Source organism: Gymnoscopelus braueri (assembly GCF_963280865.1).
Source record: "Gymnoscopelus braueri genome assembly, chromosome: 7".
NCBI classification, from domain to species: Eukaryota; Metazoa; Chordata; class Actinopteri; order Myctophiformes; family Myctophidae; genus Gymnoscopelus; species Gymnoscopelus braueri.
The window spans coordinates 5,576,529-5,593,194 of NC_137608.1; the positions used below are offsets into that span (position 1 = coordinate 5,576,529).

At 41.8% G+C, this 16,666-nt stretch overlaps 2 protein-coding genes across 2 annotated transcripts in view; both read left to right on the forward strand.

Moving 5' to 3' along the window:
* Positions 1 to 16,666, forward strand: part of LOC308089554 (arrestin domain-containing protein 3-like) — a 40,378-nt gene that overhangs the window by 20,028 nt on the left and 3,684 nt on the right. The window lies entirely within an intron of this gene.
* Positions 1 to 16,666, forward strand: part of LOC308089557 (arrestin domain-containing protein 3-like) — a 38,345-nt gene that overhangs the window by 6,581 nt on the left and 15,098 nt on the right. The window contains exon 2 of the mRNA XM_080434347.1: positions 11,612 to 11,712. The gene's annotated coding sequence lies outside the window, so the exon portion shown is untranslated. The remainder of the gene's footprint in view (positions 1 to 11,611; positions 11,713 to 16,666) is intronic.

Genomic DNA, 16,666 nt, shown 5'->3' on the forward strand with positions numbered 1-16,666 from the left:
GGCACGAATGGAATTAGGTACAAATGAGAATTTTAGCTACAGGGGTCTTTAACCTTTGGCCGGAAGGCAAGAATTCATATGCAGGATTTAGGGGGTGAGAGCTGTCTGCCATAATAGAAGATGCTTTTTTAAGCACCTGCTGGTCATATATATGACTCAGACAGCTAAATTGTGCCCCCACAATCTTGCTGGCCCCCCTCACAACCCTGTTAAGGGCATTTTTCTGTTTATTGCCAAGGTTTCCATACCAACAAATGGCAGCAAATGAAATAACAGACTCTATGAAAGCTCTGTAGAATAAAATCATCAGTGACTTGTCCACCTGAAATTTGGCTAGCTTCCTTAAACAGAAGAGGCGCTGTTGACCTTTCTTACACACCATTTCAGTATTGAAGTCAAATTTCAGACGATCGTCAATAATGGAGCCGAGATATTTATAAGTGGTTACCAAATCCACTGTCTGGCCATTTATGACACTACTCTGAGAAGCTGGTGGAGATCGTCTAAAATCAATACACATGTCTTTAGTCTTTGTGACATTCAGTTGTAGGAATGCATCTTCACACCAAGAAATAAAGTCATCTACAACTGGGCCATGACTGGCTTCACTATCACTCAAAAGACTAACAATCACAGAATCATCTGCAAATTTAACAATGTGTCTATTGTCATGTTGACTCCTACAATCATTGGTATACAGGATATACAAGAGTGGGGAAAGAACACAACCTTGGGGTGAGCCGGTGGATGATGTTAGTTCTCCAGACAATTTACCATTCACCCGTACGGGTTCTATTTGTGAGAAAATCAAGAACCCAACCAATAATACCTGAATCTAAGCCAAAGTTGTTAACTCATTTTTCAACTAGTATGTGTGGCTGAATAGTGTTAAAGGCTGATGAGAAGTCAACAAAAAGCAGCCTAGCATGTGTTTTGCTAACTTCCAGGTGTGAAAATAGAAGGTTCAGTAAGGTGATGGTAGCATCGGACACTCCTCTCTTAGCCCTGTATGCAAATTGCAAGGGGTCCAGGCAACACTCAGTTATTGCCAAGAGCTCATCCTTAACAAGCCTCTCAAATGACTTCATAACCAAAGAGGTTAAGGCCACAGGCCTGAAGTCATTGAGAGCTTTGGGACGAGGACCCTTGGCAACCGGCACCACAATGGATCGCTTCCATAAAGATGGCACCTTCTGCTGAGTAAGAGACAGCTGAAAAATAAAATAGAAAATAGGGCCTAGCTGTTCTGCACAGATAGTAAGCAGACGGCCACCTATATTGTCTGGGCCTGGACTTTTCTTAGGTTTACACCTTTTAAAACACGTGGTCACACTATGTTCATCAAAGGAGAGGTCATGAACCCTAGATTTCACCAACCCCTTCCTAAGCTCAGAATGTTGCCCTTTGAAATCATGCACATCAAATCTGGTATAGAACTCATTAAATTCCTCTGCTAGCTGCAGATCTGAATTATAGCCACTAAGCTGTATGTTAGTCCTACCCTCTTCTTTAAGTCCTACAATAGTTTTCATACTACTCCAGGCAGAACCCAGATTATTCATCCTGAGCTGATTTTCTATTTTGTCTTTATACCTCATTTTTCCAGCCCTGATTTCTCGTTTTTATCTCTTTCTCTATATTGTGCATTTCTATAAGGTTCCCTTCTTTAAAGGAGCTACACCATGAATTAAAAAAAAATATTTGATATTTAATATCATATGGTGTATGTCCCTCAAACCTTTTTCAAAAGGTTTGAGCCTAAATCATCACTCAGATATACTCATCCCAAGCCAATTGTCTCTGGCTTATACAGCGCTTTCAGCTGCAATACCAAAACGTCCTCTTGGGCAGGGGGGGGCTACTGAGCAATTCTGTCTGTTAATACAAAAAAATATTTAAAAAAAATATTAAAAAAAAGAAAAAAAAAATGGAAAAATTCTGCATAAAAAGAAGCATCTAAGAAAAATACAAAATCGAAAAAAAAACACTTTGAACATTTTTGAACAATTCCACCAAGTGTTTGAGGTGCCTGTTTCACCCACTTCCGGGGGGCGGAGCCAAAATCCGAGCCCGAAGTATTTGTTCGTAGACCCCCACTTAGGGGGGGTAGAAAAAGTTTCGGAGCGATTCGGGCACTTTTCATTTAACATTGGGTTTGCCATCAATAATGTTTGTGACATCATAAACATTTCCATTCTGAGATCGCCTGTTCAGACACGCCCATTCTGGAAATCCATGAAATGAGAAGGAATGACTGAATTAAAAAAAAAAACATTTTTTGGGGTACAAGAGACACTGGGGACCCCAAAAAATACAAAAAACCAAGAAAAAAGTGATTTTCATGGTGTAGACCCTTTAAATGCCTTTTCCTTTTTTTGCAATAGCCCTTTAAGTGACTTAGATACCCATGGCTTGCTGTTAGGATAAATCTTGACAGTTTTGACAGGGATCACTGTGTTCTCACAATAAGATATCCAGCTACAAATAACATCAGTGAGTTCATCAATGTCATTACACGACTGTTTAAACATGTCCCAATCAGTGCAGTCCAGACAACCCTGTAGAGACAGACAGGCGTCATCATTCCTCCAGTCCTTTACCCGGATAGTCTGTACCTTCTTCCTTTTCAGCACGGTGCGATAAACAGGGATGAGATGCACACAGTTGTGATCAGAAGATCCCAAGGGGTGGAGCGAGATGGACTTATAAGCGTTCTTAATGTTGCCATAACACAAGTCCAGTATGTAGAGTATCTGACAATGTACAGTGATTCATGTCTCCAAGAACAATATTAGGGGCATCGGGAGATATAGGTCTGTGTACTTTCTGGCAGTTGGATTTTCTTTTGGAAACCACAAACAGAAATCCGCCCATTGCGCTCATTTTTCATTTTTCATTTTTCATTTAGGGTCGCGTCGGTTCTTTCGCTCCCGTTCGCTCCCGTGTTTAATTTTTCATTCTTCATTTTAAAACAAGTTACGTTCGTTTCGCTCCCGTCTTTCATTTTTCATTCTTCAATAAAAAATTAAAAATGAAACGTAAGAAAACAGGGTTTTGCTTTTTCATTCTTTCATTTCTCGATCTTAATCAAAGATACTGTAAAGACAAGACCAGAAGCGGAAGTAGATTTAGTACTTAAAAATAAAAGTGAATATATATATATATTAAATATAAATTTATTATACCGTAGGCTACATGATTATAACATTACTATGGCTACATCAATGTTAGACAGATGGACATATAGATATATATATATATATATATATATATATATATATATATATATATATATATATATATATATATATATATATATATATATAGATATATAGATAGATAAATAGATAATATAAATATATTATACTGTAGGTTACACAGTTAAAACATAAACATAATTATGATAGGCTATATTACTATATTAGGCTATTAACATTATGCAAGCTAATTATATTTACCATGGTTACGTCAATAAGAAGACAGACAGATCTATGTCTGTCTGTCTGTCTCTCTGTCTGTCTGTCTGTCGGTTGGACGGACGGACGGACGGACGGACGGGCAGATATAGGCCTACGTGATTCTCTTCTTTTCATTTAGACATGCGTTTTTTCATCCAAAATGTGTGTTATATTTATATTATTTAGTTGCAGCATGATTAATTAATAGCAATATTACGGAATAGGAAAACAAATATACCTATATAATTCGAACCAGGAAAGTTGGGTTGAGACTTGAGAGCTATAGGCGTCGCTACTCATTGAACCATCGAAATTCTGGGCACCAGGAAGAGTGGGTACTGTGTGCACTGCCTGTGAGATTGAATTCTTTATTAACAATGATTATTAACACCAGTTTTCCCGGTGCCCAGTCTTCCTGGTGCCCAGATTTCCCTAGCGCCCACTCTTCTCCACCCCTAAGTGCCCACTCTTCCAAGTGCCCACATGTCCCTAATGCCCACTCGTCCAAGGTGCCCAGTTATCCCTAGTGCCCAGAATGTTTTGGTGCCCACCTATCCTGGCTGTTACCGTTACTAGCCTATACATAAATACACACTGCAGTTATTTCCACACAGTAGCCTACAATTTAAATGGCCTATATAGCGGAACAGATTAATATCTTCAAATAACTGGTAGCTGCTTTCACTAATGCCCTGTCAGTCATCAGTGTAAGGGTTTGACAATATTATGCCCGTAGAAAGCACTGCCGTCTGCAACGATGAAGCAGCCTTATATAGTTGCTCAGCAGGTAGACCTACTACAGCATGTTAGATTTCCTCAATACACAATAAAATTATATATATAGATATTATGCTGTAGGCCAGTGGTTCTCAAAGTGGGGTCCGGGGACCCCCAGGGGTCCTTGAGGGGGTTCCAGGGGGTCCCCAGCCAAATTATTGATACTTAGGAACCAAATGGACCCTTATGTGTCTGTAACTCTGAATGTACAAATGGAATCAAATGGGTCCAGGGTCCATTTGTATGCTCTCAGATATATCAAGATGCATACATGTACTTTAGCCAATCTATTTAATTTAGACATCAGCTTTTTCATCCAAAATGTGTTGGCTTTAGTTGCAGTATGATTAATAGTAATACAACCTGACGACTTTAAGTCATACAGTGTGTACCAGCCATGGCAATCGAGGAAACCGAAAAGAACAGATCTGCCCAGAGTGAGATGTGAACCTCTTAACTGTGGGGGGTAGTTAATATTGTATTGGTAGGAGGTGGCACCAAGAGCCACGGTAGAACATTGAAGCGGCCTTCGCCTGGTGGTCAAATATGGGATTGCAATAGTTCTACATTTAAAACGCCACTGTGCATGCTTCTACCGTTTGAAACCCACAGGTTGTCGAGGCGCAACGCTATTGATTCTCACCAGTAGAATATGTAAAATGTATTGAATGAATTCAAAACCTGTAAAATGACATCCTGCACATTGCCGTGGCCCGTGGGTATGCACATCAGCTCTGGATTTTGCATTACTTTATTATTTTTACACAAATAATGCCAAAAAAGAGGGGGAGATATTTAACCAATAGAGCTATAATCATAATGATTAGAGCCCTATTTGTTCTCTACTGGTTTAACAATTCCCCTCTTTTTTTTGGCGTTATTGACCATATAATGCAAGAGGTTATTTGTGTTATTTGTGTAACTTGTAATCAATGAACAACCAAACGTCCAGACTCCAGTGCGCAATGGAGGGGAGAGATTGAGCTCGATCGTTCATGGTGATTATTCCAAAAGTATTACAATTATGACAAACATAGGCTACAACCGTATGTAACCATTTGTAAGGAATGATCCCATCACAGGCACTGTGTGCCATAGGGCAGGGTCTGAATATTGTAGCGTATTATACATAGGTCTATATCCTTCTATGTAGGCCTACTGTAGACAGAGTAGACAGACAGACAGACAGACAGACAGACAGACAGACAGACAGACAGACAGACAGAAACGGTCAGAGACGCACCAGTACGGTACCACTGAGTGCTAGTATGGAGCTTGTTGTTGCGTCTTTGAACAGTTCACACAGCGAGCAAAACTTGGGGAGCCCGATTTGGGGGCTACGCAAACAGGGACTATAATTAACCATGCTACAAGTAAATAATATAACACACATTTTGGGTGAAAAGACGCATGTGTAAATGAAAATAAAATAATATATTGGCTATAATCAAGTCTACTTATCAATCTGTCCGTAAGTCCGTCCGTCCGTCCATCCAGACAGACAGACAGACACCGAATATTGATAAGCTCTGATGTACCAGTCCAAAGTTGCATTGTATCTTTTGTATTGATAGTATTCACGTTTTGTTTATACCGATTCTGAAACACTTGATGACAATGAGTGGCTTCATTTAAAAAAAAATTGTTTTAGGTTACTGCATTAGATAGATACTGTAGATAGATAGATAGCACCGGGAGCGCACGTATGATACCCTCAGTCTGTCCAGTCTGAGTGTGTCCCTTTGCCTATATTGCCTCCCCAGCGCACCAAAGCATAGAAAAGGACGCTGCAACCACTGTCTGATAGAACATCTGCAGATGTTTATTATTGTGTATTGAGGAAATCTAACATGCTGTAGTAGTAGGTCTATAACATGACCTGCTGAGCTTTATAAGGCTGCTTCATCGTTGCAGACGGCAGTGCTTTCTACGGGCATAATATTGTCAAACCCTTACACTGATGACTGACAGGGCATTAGTGAAAGCAGCTACGAGTTATTTGAAGATTATTTATGTATAGGCTAGTAACGGTAACAGCCAGGATAGGTGGGCACCAAAACATTCTGGGCACTAGGGATAACTGGGCACCTTGGACGAGTGGGCATTAGGGACATGTGGGCACTTGGAAGAGTGGGCACTTAGGGGTGGAGAAGAGTGGGCGCTAGGGAAATCTGGGCACCAGGAAGACTGGGCACCGGGAAAACTGGTGTTAATAATCATTGTTAATAAAGAATTCAATCTCACAGGCAGTGCACATAGTACCCACTCTTCCTGGTGCCCAGATGTCCCTAGTGCCCACCTATGCTGTATCCGATTAAAACGTCAGCAGAGATGTCATTTCGATGGTTCAATGAGTAGCGACGCCTATAGCTCTCAAGTCTCAACCCAACTTTCCAAGTTCAAATTATATAGGTAGATTTGTTTCTGTTTTCCTATTCCGTAATATTGCTATTAATTAATCATGCTGCAACTAAATAATATAAATATAACACACATTTTGGATGAAAAACGCATGTCTAAATGAAAAGAAGAGAATCACGTAGGCCTATATCTGCCCGTCCGTCCGTCCGACAGACAGACAGACAGACACAGACAGACAGACAGACAGACAGACAGACAGTGTCTGTCTTCTTATTGACGTAACCATGGTAAATATAATTAGCTTGCATAATGTTAATAGCCTAATATAATAATATAGCCTATCATAATTATGTTTATGTTATAACCGTGTAGCCTACAGTATAATATATTTATATTATCTATCTATCTTTATCTATCTATCTATCTATCTATCTATCTATCTATCTATCTATCTATCTATATGTCCATCTGTCTAACATTGATGTAGCCATAGTAATGTTATAATCATGTAGCCTATACGGTATAATAAAATTATATTTAATATATATATATATATACACTTTTATTTTCAAGTACTAAATCTACTTCCGCTTCTGGTCTTGTCTTTACAGTATCTTTGATTAAGATCGAGAAATGAAAGAATGAAAAAGCAAAACCCTGTTTTCTTACGTTTCATTTTTTATTTTTTATTGAAGAATGAAAAATGAAAGACGGGAGCGAAACGAACGTAACTTGTTTTTAAATGAAGAATGAAAAATGAAACACGGGAGCGAACGGGAGCGAAAGAACCGATGCGACCCTAAATGAAAAATGAAAAATGAAAAATGAGCACAATGGGCGGATTTCTGTTTGTGGTTTACAAAAGAAAATCCAACTGCCAGAACGTACACGGACCGATATAGATTGAAGCCTCTGGGTTACTTGGTGAATCCGTTCACATGCATTACTCCTGTTTGCTTTCGGGTGGATATACACGACAGTGACAAACAGCTGGGGGAATTCGCGTGGCAGATACTGAGGGCGTAGTGAGACGGAGAGCAGCTCCAGATCAGCTGTACAGATCCTCTCTCTTATAATCACGTTTTTACACCACCGCTCATTTATATATAGGCACACACCCCCGCCCGTCGACTTGTCCGTGATCACAGCGTCTCGATCCAGACGGATTGGCTCGCCGAATCCGTCGATCTTAAGTTCCATATCTGTGTCTCTTTCTTCCAGAAAAGTTTCAGTTAACGCTAGGATACACGCATCTCTGAATTCATGGCACAATTTGACCCGTGCCTGCAGTATCCCAGTTTTGTTACGCAGGGATCGGACGTTAGAAAGGATAATAGAGGGAAGAGGTATACGTGACAGGGGCTGGTTCTTTACCTTTAACCGTGCGCCACCTCTCCTCCCCCGCTTCCTAATCCCTGGAATGCGCCGTGATCCACCGGCAGAATCCCTCAATCGCGGGTCCATATCCATACTCCGGAAATCATCCAAATTGGGTGGATTAAAGTCCAACGGAGGATCATAGTCTTTCTCCAGATGGAGAAGAAACTCTCGGTTGTACTGGATCCGTGTGGGGAGATCTGAGGACGGAAGAAAGTCCTCGATACCCCAAACAAACAAATCAATGACATTCTCTGGTCACCACTGTGACAAAACATCTCTCTTTACAGTACAACGTTGAAGGCAGAAAATTCTCCTTAGACTGAGTGGTTGGAGCCCACAGCAGATTGGGGGGGGCTTACATTGTGAGTAAATTGTCCAGGGTGGATTCTTAAAGTGTCAACAAAGATGCACAGAGGTCACAAATACGGTGAACAGCCATCCGTTTCTAGGATGAGAGTTAGTTAGGGTAGGGTGAGCATCAGTTTTTTACTTTACTTTATTTGTTTATTTAGACAGGACAGAGCATATTAATGAACGTCACATGAACGTAAATACACCGGATTTAGCAAAGATGCTAATTTTCATCCGCAGTCCTCACACAAAACATAAAAACATAAAAACAATAACATCAGAAAACAGACAAACGGAGAAATACAATTACATTACATCACATAGCCTAAAAAAAACCTAAAATATGATCACAAATGGTTGCAGCTTTGGTTTTCAAGCAACCATCTTTTCACATTGAATTTAAAAGATGGAAATGTAGCACAATCCCGTATATGTAGAGGAAGGCCATTCCATGCTACACAACCCTGTACTGAGAGGACATTTTGACCGAAGGTTGTTTGCCGGTGCGGCACTTCACAATCTCCTCGAGTGGTTGCTCTGGTACTGATTCCTCTTTCAGGCTTCCTTTTAATGAATTCCCTTAGGGGGGGCGGGCACAGACCATGTAAGGTCTTGTATATGACCCCAACCTGTTTGAACTTTTTGAAATTGTCGAAGCTAAAAAAATTGAGCCTCCTGAGTATGTTACAATGATGATAAGAGTGAGGCTTCCTGTCAAACACCTTGAGCGCACTTTTGTAGAGCTGTTCGATGGGTTTTAGGATCGTCACGCCTGTGCAAGACCAGTTTGTAAAACAGTACTCAATGTGTGATAGGATCATACAGTGAAGATACGATCTGGCAGCTCCAACTGTCAGGAAGGGTCTAATTTGTTTAAAATTTTGAAGGTTGAATTTAATCGTATTTGTGACTTTCTTCACATGTTTTTTAAAAGTTAGGGTTGAGTCTAGTATGACTCCGAGGTACTTGAACTCTGGGACAAGTTCAAGTTCCTCCCCACCCAGAAACACATTTGAGGACTCCAACACAACTGGTCTTTTGGAGAAGGCCATGCAGACTGTCTTTTTGGCATTCAAGAGCAGACATGAATCTATAAGCCAGTCTTGAATGCCTGTCAGAGCTGAGGTTAAGATTATTGACACCTCTGCATAGCTTTTACCATGGGCAAGTACAACGGCATCATCTGCATACATCTGGACATGTAGTTTATTACATACTTCAGGTAGGTCATTTATGTACAGTGAGAACAGAATTGGACCCAGTATTGAGCCCTGGGGGACACCGACCGAACAGGTGTGGTAGGGGGATTTAACACTGTTTACACTTACACACTGTTTTCTGGTGGATAGATAGGAACTAAACCATTGTATAGCTTCTGGGGAAAAATTAAAATGTGTTAATTTGGACAGGAGGACCTGGTGACAGACGGTGTCAAACGCCTTCTTGAAGTCCAGGAACACCACCATTGCACAGGGAGCTCTGTTCAAATCACATTTCAATTTTTCTATAGTACAACCGCAAATCTCAAAGCGTGCATGTCCACAGTAAGGTGGAATTTTGTAATTGTGAATCAAGTTTCTAGGTGAAAGTATGAAGGCATGGGGAGAGGGTCCAAAGTTTTATCACTTAAGTTTTCAAAGTTAAACTACAAAACATTTCAAAGTAAAACGTTCAGGCATGTGTGTCCAGTCCACAGTAAGCTGAATTGTTTAAATTGTGAATGGAGTTTCTAGGTGAAAGTATGAAGGAGTACCAAAATCTTCCATTGACTTCCATTATAACGAAAAACATCACATGGATGCACCTGGGACGTATCATCAGTGTTGTAGCCTGGGGTCATAGGATGTTTCGGGTCTCGCAACATACACCCTCCCCCAGGTGACCCAGCCAAGGTTGATCAAGCCTCGACTTACGTCCCAGTAGCTACCCACGGTCAGTCCTATAGGGCAAGACAGGGCCACTCAGTCCGCTTCTCCGGAAATACTCTGCCGGGACTCGGGGAGGCTCTGGCACGTGGAGGGACTAGGCTCTGTGGGTTGACTCCTGGCCGGGCTCCTCCTTCGTCTCACCAGGTCCAGGACCTGAGCGTTGCACCAGACTCCCCTGCTCCAAACATTTCATTCTGGTGTGATGGTGTCTTGGCCCGTGATGGTACTGCAATGACCACCATGGCCCGTGGTGGTACTGCAGGCTCCCTTGCGTCTTACTTGAATGGTCCTCCCAAAGGCCTCACCGTGGATTTGTTGGGCTTCTTCCTCACGGAAGACACAGACTGGGGCGCCAACCCAAACTGCTCCCGGATGCCGTCTATATTCCGGCTGTCACCCGACTCTCCGGTGGTCACCAATCTATTCCTGGTTGTCACGTAGTCTATAAATTCCTATGAGCCACTATAAATAGAATAACTATAACGAAAAACATCACATGGATGCACCTGGGACGTATCATCAGTGTTGTAGCCTGGGGTCATAGGATGTTTCGGGTCTCGCAACATACACCCTCCCCCAGGTGACCCAGCCAAGGTTGATCAAGCCTCGACTTACGTCCCAGTAGCTACCCACGGTCAGTCCTATAGGGCAAGACAGGGCCACTCAGTCCGCTTCTCCGGAAATACTCTGCCGGGACTCGGGGAGGCTCTGGCACGTGGAGGGACTAGGCTCTGTGGGTTGACTCCTGGCCGGGCTCCTCCTTCGTCTCACCAGGTCCAGGACCTGAGCGTTGCACCAGACTCCCCTGCTCCAAACATTTCATTCTGGTGTGATGGTGTCTTGGCCCGTGATGGTACTGCAATGACCACCATGGCCCGTGGTGGTACTGCAGGCTCCCTTGCGTCTTACTTGAATGGTCCTCCCAAAGGCCTCACCGTGGATTTGTTGGGCTTCTTCCTCACGGAAGACACAGACTGGGGCGCCAACCCAAACTGCTCCCGGATGCCGTCTATATTCCGGCTGTCACCCGACTCTCCGGTGGTCACCAATCTATTCCTGGTTGTCACGTAGTCTATAAATTCCTATGAGCCACTATAAATAGAATAACTAATAATTATAATTCTCTGAACTTTTAAAGTGAAATATTTCTAAAAACTACAAAACATGAATGTACGGGAACACGATTCCACAGTTCGCTGAACATGTTAAAGTTTGAATGGTGTTTCTAGGTGTAAATATGTAGGAGTAGTTAGGTGCCAAAGTTTTGGGGAGAATAAATAAATAGTGAGAACATCATGGGTGTGCTTGCCCACAATAATGAATACATTCATACAATAACCATTTGACTTTGTTTAGACTTGGTGATTGGGCCATAACCATGTGACCTTGTTTAAAGATCCCCAGAAGATTGGACCAGGCCGCCACGTGTATCCTTTCACCTTCCAGATACCTGACAGGTAGCTACAGAACATAGAGAATTTTCATGTCAAGGACCTCCAGATATATATATATTTGGCTGCCGATCCCCATCTGAAAAGATATTGTACCAGGGACCCCCATAAGAGAAATGTAAAAAATATATATAAAAAAGTTTCTAGATTTTTCAAATAGCCGATCTACAAGCTCACTATGTGAATATAGCCGAAGTACTGTATAAAATAGGGTTAAAGTTTGTGGACCCCATTGTCAGAACCACTGACACAGAGGACATGGTTACTTACTTACATGTGAGGTTTATGCATTTTGTTTGACCATGACTATGCCTCTCTTGCTGTGTGAGTCTGCCATCCACCTTCAAGAGCAACATAGACAAGGTGGTTCATTCGCTGGAGGCCAAGCTGAGCAGATCCATGAGGATACCAAGCAGAGCCAAAACCCAGTTCACCTTTGTCTCCCAAGCAGACATGACCCTGCCTGGACTCATGGTCAGTGTTGGGGAAGTTACTTTCTAATACATATTACATATTGTCTCTGTCGTGTCGGGTGAAAACCTTATATGTCCAAAACTGTTACTTTTCAGGATTCAAATTCAAAAGCATCAAAAGTAGCAAATCCACAAGCTCGGAACGCGACGCTTCGCGTTCTGATGCTTTTGAGTGACACTGTATTTGTAGTATGATCAAGTAGGACGTTAATTTACAAAAAAAATAAAAGTTAGAATTTGGAGATAGGAGGGTTCTGCCCGACAGCAACGATATTAAAAAAAAAGTTCTTAGCTGATCTAACAGTATCCCGGATTCTCGGTATACAAAATGTTGCAGAGGTAAATGGTGCATTTATATAGCGCTTTTATCCAAAGCGCTTTACATAGATTGTGCATTACATTCACCCATTCACACACACATTCATACACCGATGGCGGAGGAAACCACGCAAGGCACCAACCTGCTCATCGGGAGGAAATAGGGGTTCAGAGTTTTGCTCAAGGACACTTCGACACACTCTAGGGAGCCGGGTTCGAACTGGGCCCATTCGGCCGCTCTACCGGCCACTTTACCCCTGAGCCACTGCTGCCGTAAGTATATGGAGTAAATGCTGAGTCATTCCTTTGCAGGAGATGACAATAATGCAGAGTGTGTCACATAATTTCACATTGTCCCTTGTGGACTATGTGGTTGAACCCGACAATGCACTGATACTATTTTCAAACCTTATTCTCATGTACAATGCGCTGACACTCGTTAGTACCTTAATGTCTAATATCATGTACATATCTGCTGCTATGTTCATTCTCCTTATGTCTAACCTCATACATACTGTACCAGCTGGCTTATGCTATGTATATATACAGTATATAAATATCTTAGATTTTATTTTCTCCTTGCCCCCCTTGTTTTCTTTTCCGTTTTTCTGAAAATAACAAAAATGAATTTTACACACTTTACACCTGTAAACCTGTGATGTGACAATGGAGTTGATTCTAATTCTGAGGAGGTGACTGATTCTGAGATGAATACTGTGTCATTTCAGGAGCCGCAGTACGGCAGTAAGGTCAGAAACGTTGTCTTCTTTGCATCTGGAAACGTGTCTATGAACGTGTTCACTGAGAAGATGGGATACCTGCCAGGTAAGGTTACAACATGTGTGCAGACAGACAGACAGACAGACAGACAGACAGACAGACAGACAGACAGACAGACAGACAGACAGACAGACAGACAGACAGACAGACAGACAGACAGAAAGACAGACAGTGTGTAAGGGGTCTAATCAGAGCAATTAGAACTATTGGTAATGAACATTATTATTATAAGTCCTATAGATATACTATATAGACTACATTTTAACCCAACTCTTCACTATAGGCTATAGTGAAGAGTTGGGTTAAAATGTGATTCTTTGGCGCCCTCTGGCGTCCTAGTAAAAAGAAAAGCAGCAGACAGGCCGGCTAATAATGTCAGTGGTTCTAGTAAGTAAGTAAGTAAATTTTATTTGTAGAGCGCCTTTCACAGACATCAGAGTCACAAAGTGCTTCACAACAATAAAAGCAGAACATAGGCTATCAGTAAAAAATAAAAAGACAAAATACAACAATCAGCATTTAACCAGTCAGCCGGTAAAAATCAAGAAATCAATACAGGATTATGTTGCAACACAAACTCACTAAGATTGGTAATCATAAAAGGCTATGTAAAGGCCTGTTTAAATAGGTGAGTCTTTAAAAGTTTTCTAAAAAGGTCCACAGAGGCCACAGATTTTAGGTGGAAGGGTAGATCATTCCATAGCCTGGGTGCAAAACTAGCAAAGGCTCGATCACCTTTAGTTTTCAGCCTTGTGGGAGGAACAACCAGCAGGGCTTGAGATGAGGATCTCAGAGACCTTCTGGGCACATAAGGTTGGAGCAGGTCACATAAATATGGAGGTGCCTGGCCATGGAGGGTTCTGTGTGTGATTAGAAGAATCTTAAAATGTATTCTAAAATTAACTGGGAGCCAGTGCAAAGAGGCCAGGACGGGTGTGATATGACAGGATCTCCTGGACCTGGTCAGTAACCTGGCAGCAGCATTCTGGACCAGTTGCAGGCGGTCTAATGACGATTTTTGGAGACAGGTAAAAAGGGAATTACAGTAATCTAAACGTGATGATATGAATGCATGGATGATCATTTCTAACTCCGGGTATGAAACAACTGATCTTAGTTTGGCGATATTGCGAAGGTGATAAAAGCAGGCACGGGAGACAGAATTTACATGCTTATCTAAAAGCATGGCCTGATCTAAAATAACGCCAAGATTTCTAGGATTAGAGCATATATTTGTTTTTAAAGACCCAAGACGGTCGGCAACATCAGCAACAACCCTATCTGGGGCAACGATTAAAACTTGGGTTTTTTCTTCATTTAATTGAAGAAAGTTGCTGGCCATCCAGTTCTTGATGGCAGATATACAGTCATGCAATTTGCTGATCATATCCATTTTGTCTGGTTTGAATGAACAATATAATTGAATATCATCGGCATAACAGTGATAAGAGATACCGATGAAGCTGTTTATGATGGGTCCTAGGGGAAGTAAGTAAAGGGCAAACAGGATTGGACCTAGCACGGAACCTTGTGGAACACCACATGTCAGTGTAGTGGATTCGGATGAATATGGACCAACGGCCACTGAGAAGCTCCTGTCCGATAGATACGACTGGAACCAATCTAGGGCGCTCCCAGAGACACCCACCCACTTCCTGAGCCTGTCGACCAGGATAGGATGGTCCACGGTGTCGAAGGCTGCACTAAGGTCTAGCAGCACCAGGATGGAGCAGTCGCCAACATCGGATGACATTCTTATGTCGCTTGTGACTCTAAGAAGGGCTGTTTCTGTAGAGTGCTTTTGACGGAATCCTGATTGAAATTTGTCACAGATATTGTGTTGAATTAGTAGGTTATTGAGCTGACTGGCCACTGCTTTTTCTAAAATTTTGGATATGAAAGATAATTTGGAGATTGGCCTGTAGTTTAACGGTAATGATGGGTCCAGGTTCGGTTTTTTGAGGAGTGGTTGAATAATTGCCTGTTTAAAATTAGCTGGGACACGGCCAGAAGTCAGTGAGGAGTTTATAATTGAGAGTAGGCACGGGCCTACTGTGTTAAAAACGTCCTTTAGCATGGAAGTGGGCAAGATGTCTAGTGGACAGGAAGACAATTTCATTGACCTCACAAGGTCGGTCAGTTCTTGCAGGGAGATAGGGGAGAAGTTGCACATAGTTGGCTGCCGAGTAGGGCAGGGAGGGAGGGGAGAGGAGGAGGGGGTAATGTTAGCTCTAACTTTGTCTACCTTGTCTACAAAAAATAATAGAAAATCGTTACAGTCTTCATTAGAGAAGACTGGGACAGTGGGAAGGGGAGGGCTGACAATGTTATTAATTGTATTGAAAAGGATTTTGGGATTTCGCTTGCTAGAGGCGATAATATTGGCAAAATAAGAAGCTCGCACATCCTTGACTAAATAATTGTACTGAATTAAAAGTTCTCTTAAAATAATACGGTCGGCCTGGAGCTTGGTGGCTTTCCAGAGGCGTTCTGCTTTTCGGCATCTCCGTTTAAAGGAGCGAGTCGCCTCTGTCAACCAAGGGGAGGAGTTTACAGAGGGAACAAATCTAGTTTTAAGTGGAGCAACCTTATCTAAAATGACCAAACAGTGAGAATTAAAAGAGTTAAGCAGGCTCTCAGCATCTATTTGCAAGGGCGGTCCTAAAACTAGTTTGCTGTCAAAAGCGGAAGCGAATTTTTCCATAGAAGACTGATTTAAAAAACGTGATTGCTTCTCTTTCTTACCAATTAAACAGTTGGAATTAAAAGACAGATTAAAAGAAATAAAATAATGATCAGTCACAGAGAGTTCCTCAGTGCAGACATCGAGGATGTCTAAACCTAATGAGAAGACAAGGTCCAGAGTATTTCCCTTTATGTGTGTGGGGCCTGACACATGCTGAATAAAATTAAAAGATTCAGTAATATTTAAAAAATTAACAGCACAGCTGTTAGTAGTGTCATTAATGTGATAATTAAAATCACCTAACATCAGGACCCTTTCAAATTTAATGATAGAGGTTAAAAAATCACTAAATTCGGATAAAAAAGAACTGTTTGGACCGGGAGGGCGATAAATTAAAATACAATAAAAAGGATTGGAGCGTCCAACTTTTGCCATTAACATCTCAAAGGAGGAGAAGGAACCAGGGTTCACTGTCCGTGTTAATAAGCAGTTTTTGTGAACCACTGCTAGGCCACCCCCGACTTGACCCGTGTTCCTGGGGGCACACATGAAGGCACAGTCAGCTGGGCAGAGCTCGATCAGGGAGGTATAATCCTCGCTTTTTTGCCATGTCTCCGTGAGAAACAGAAGATCTAATTTTTTCGATGTAAATATATCATTCCAAATAAATGATTTATTTGTGATGGAGCGGGCATTTTGTAGT